Source organism: Hyla sarda, chromosome 4 (assembly GCF_029499605.1).
Source record: "Hyla sarda isolate aHylSar1 chromosome 4, aHylSar1.hap1, whole genome shotgun sequence".
Taxonomy (NCBI): domain Eukaryota; kingdom Metazoa; phylum Chordata; class Amphibia; order Anura; family Hylidae; genus Hyla; species Hyla sarda.
The window spans coordinates 83,351,452-83,356,152 of NC_079192.1; positions in this window are offsets into that span (position 1 = coordinate 83,351,452).

The window sequence follows — 4,701 nt, forward strand, 5'->3', positions numbered from 1 at the left end:
TTTTTTTTTAATCAACTGGCACCAGAAAGTTAAGCAGATTTATAAATTACTTCTATTTAAAAACCTTTCAGTACTTATCAGCTGCTGTATGCTCCCCAGGAAGTTATTTTCTTTTTAAATGTATTTTCTGTCTGACCACAATGCTCTCTGCTGACACCTCTGTCCATTTTAGGAACTGTCCAGAGCAGGATAGGTTTGCTATGGGGATTTGCTTCTACTCTGGACAGTTTCTCAAATGGACAGAGGTGTCAGCAGAGAGCACTGTGGTCAGACAAAAAAGAAATTCAAAACAAAAATAACTTCCTCTGTAGCATACAGCAGCTGAAAACTACTGGAAGGATTAAGATTTTTAAATAGAAGTAATTTACAAATCTGTTTAACCTTCTGGCACCAGTTGATAAAAAATTTTTTCCACTGGAGTACCCCTTTAATGATGCTTACAATGATTATATTCCATTGTACAGCTACTTTTCTATTCCATAGTATCAGCTGTTTGTAATCCATTGTTAAGAACCTAATTTCAAAGTGACAAACAATATGGGACATGCACATGGGGTGCAGAGATTGCACCCCAGACCAGGAGCCTGAGGGGCCAATTAAGTCACTTGTTCTTATATAGTGAGACCATTACTATAAATATAGCATTATAGTTTGGGGCCTTGGGGATTTTGCATTGGGGCACTACATCTTTAAGTTATTCCTCAGGGCCTGCAAATACCTAAATTGATAACTTATAACACAGCTGCCTTTGTTTAAGACTAAAGTCAATTATACCATAACAAAACTTGCAAACCCCATATACATGCATTCTTTACTTGGCCTAGTATACATATTTTTTGAAAGGGAACCAGAGAATAGGGTGCTACCGACGTTGTTTTATCTCCTTAAAGGAGTAGTCTAGTGAAAAGTATGTTCAGTCCGTTGTGCCCAGGCTGCGAAAAAAATAAAAAATAAATAAGAAAACAAACTTTAACTCCCCTTCCTCCGTTCCCTCATAGCGCCACTACAGCTGTTCGGTCTTCCGGTCTTCTTCCGTCTTCCTTGTGCACGGATCATCACACTGCGGTCATCCTAGCACTGTCCGAGGTGGGACATCGCTGCAGCCAGTTATAGGCTGAGTGCAGCGTGATGATCCGTGCACACAGAAGAAGGAAGAAGACCGTACCAAAAGATTAAACCGCTGTAGCAGCACTACTGGGGAATGGAGGAAAGTAAGTTAAAGTTAGATTTTTTTTTATTTGCAGCCCGGGCCCAACGGACTGAATATACTTTTCACTAGACTACTCCTTTAAGAACAAAATGATTAAAGGGGAATGCCAGGATTATTATTTTTTTTTATTTGACTGTGCTACAGGGGCTTCAAAATTAGTGTAGGTCATAATATAGTATCTGTACCTGTGTGTGAAGGTTTTCTCACAATTCTTATGTGATTTTAACCCCAATATTTACATTTAACAGCATACAAAATGACTGTTGTCTCAGATTTTTCCTAGGTTGCAATGCGGCCGAGACCTGACCTCACTAGTCAGCTGATGACAGGGAGCCTGTCTGCTTCAATGGGTGAAGTGATTGCTTGGTGGGAGAGAGATCAATCTGCAACTAATGCAACAGCTGTAGGTACCCTGATTGAAAACCACAGGTCTTTTGGATGGATGCAGCTCATTTATGTTTCAATGGGTGGGGTGGGAGGGAGGAAAATTGAATTATGGGATTTGCAGGCAAAGAAGAAAACTCAAACAGGAAATGCTAGTTCACAAAAAGCTAGCCACAGTGTTATGGTAATCTCACAACATAGCCATTTAGCCCCAAGACAAGCACAGAGCCTTCCTAAGAATGTCCATTACTGTCTGGCAGGTACGTACTAAAATCACCTTATGGTGGATAGCCCCTTTAAGCAGTTCTCTTCACAACATCTACATTGGGGGAGAATCAGTAGCCCACCATACATGCTGGGCAGTCAGCCAGCCACTCAAAAATTGTCAGGTTCGGCATATGGCCAGCTTAAAGGGAACCAATCATCAGATTTTACCCTATATAATGCTTGGTAAAGCGTTATATAGGGTAAAATTGTTGTCCTTACCATCCCCGGGGGACGCTCCTGCCTCCAGGGATGGTGAAGATATGAAGTTATAAACTAGTCACCGCCACGGCCGTAAGTAGTCCCCTGGGCGGGGAGCTCTTCTCACCTACTCCCGTTCTTCGGCCGGCAGCGACGCCCCCTCCGCTTGATTGATGGGCCGCGTCTTTGTTCCGCTCACTGAATAGACAAAGCAGAGTGATGACACTGCCCATTAATCAAGCGGAGGGGGCGTCGCTGCCGGCCGAAGAACGGGGGTATGTGAGAAGAGCTCCCCACCCAGGGGACTACTTACGGCGGCGGGGGTGACTAGTTTATAACTTCATATCTTCACCATCCCTGGGGGCAGGAGGGTCCCCCGGGAATGGTGAAAATAAAGATTTTACCCTATATAACGCTTTGCCAAGCGTTATACATTGCACGGATCCCTCAACATACGATGGTAATTCGTTCCAAACGAACCATCTTTTGTCGAATCCATCGTATGTTGAGGGATCCGTGCAATGTAAAGTAAAGGAAGCTGTACTCACCTGTCCCCGCCACTCCGGACCAGGTCTTCATCGCTCCCGATGCTGTCCAAGGGGCTCCTGATGCTGTAAACTGCTCCGGTGTCTTCTTCACGATCCTCCAGCTTCTTCCACATCTTCTGCAGCGTCCGGGCCTCGCTTTCTGGTGACGTTATTACGCTGCTGCACCGGCGCGGCGTGCGTAGTGACATAATAACGACGCCAGAAAGCGAGGCCCGGACCCTGGAGAAGATGCAGAAGATGCCGGAGGATCGCGAAGTGGACCCGGAGCAGAAGGAATAGGTAGGCGAACCTGCCCGGGATGCTTAAACTGCTATCCGACAGCAGCTTAAGCATTTTGCTCTGTCGGATAGCAGTCAATGCGATGGCCCCGACATATAAAAGCATCGTATGTCGATTTTATCATATGTCGGGGCCATCGCAGGTCGGGGGGTTACTGTATAGGGTAAAATCTGATGATTGGTTCCCTTTAAGTTTACAAAGTGTTTCCTAAGTAACAGATACAGTACAACATAACAAGTTACATGACTGAAATCCTTTTCCTCTTTAGACAGGGAGACTCCACCATTGAATAAATAATTATGGATGTTATATCCTAGTCCTGGGCTAAGTTGGAAGAACATGTGCTTGAACTAGAGAATGAAACACTGGCAAAGTGTTCATTGAGTTGTAATCAAAGAGGTAGCCTCTCTCATTAGACTCTTGTAATGTTAGACTCATAAAGGTATTGGCAGTGCACTCTTGAGATGAACTGAACCATTGGGCCCAGTAGTAAAACTAAAGGAAACCCAATTCTATTGTAAGTGCTACAGGAACATCAGAGTTCAGGTCATGATGTCATGAGAAGCCTTTGTCTATTTTTTCTATATATCTCATTGACCATTGTATCTTATTAGCTGATCTCTTGAAATAAAGTAGCATAGTAATATAGTTCATAAGGTCAAAAAAAGACCAGAGTCCATCAAGTTCAACCTATAACCCTAATGAGTCCCTACTGAGTTGATCCAGAGGAAGGCAAAAAACCCTCATACTCGAAGTAAAAATTCATTTCCGACTCCAAATATGGCAGTCAGAATAAATCCCTGGATCAACCTTCTGTCCATATAGATCTAGAATCCATAACCTGTAATGTTATTATTCTCCAAAAATGCATCCAGACCCCTTTTATATTATTTTACAGAGTTTTACCATGACTACCTCCACAGTCTCACTGCTCTTACAGTAAAGAAACCCCATCTGTGTTGGTGTAGAAACCTTCTTTACTCTAAATGTAGAGGATGCCCCCTTGTTATAGATACAGTCTGGGGTATAAATAGGTTATGTGAGATATCTCTGTACTGCCCCCTGATATATTTATACATATTTATTATGTTGCCCCTAAGCCTTCTTTTTTCTAAACTAAATAGCCCTAATTCTGATAATCTTTCTGGGTACTGTAGTCCTCCCATTCCCCGTATTACCCTGGTTGAACCCTCTTCAGCTCCACTATATCTTTCTTGTACTCTGGTGCCCAGAACTGTACACAGTATTTTATTTGTGGTCTGACTAGTGATTTGTACAGCCATAGGATCATTTCCTCGTCATGGGCATCTATGCCCCTATTGATGCACCCCATGGTTGTATTTGCCTTGGCAGCAGCTGCCTGACACTGGTCACTATAGCTAAATTTACTATTAACTAAGACTCCCAAGTCCTTTTCCATGTCAGTTGTCCCAAGTGTTCTCCCATTTAATACATAATCCCAGCCCGGATTTTTCCTCCCCATGTGCATTACCTTACATTTATCAGTGTTGAACCTCATCTGCCACTTCCCAGCCCAAACCTCCAACCCATCCAGATCCACTTGTCACAGTGCACTGTCCTCTATAGTGTTTACCGCTTTACAGAGTTATGTATCATCTGCAAAGATTGCTACTTTAATATCCAACCCCTCTACAAGGTAATTAATGAATATATTAAATAGAACAGTACCCAAGACTGACCCCTGTGGTACCCCACTAGTAACAGTCACCAAATCAGAATAAGAACCAATCATAACCACCCTCTGTTTCCTATCACTGAGCCAGTTACTTACCCACTTACACACATTCTCCCCCA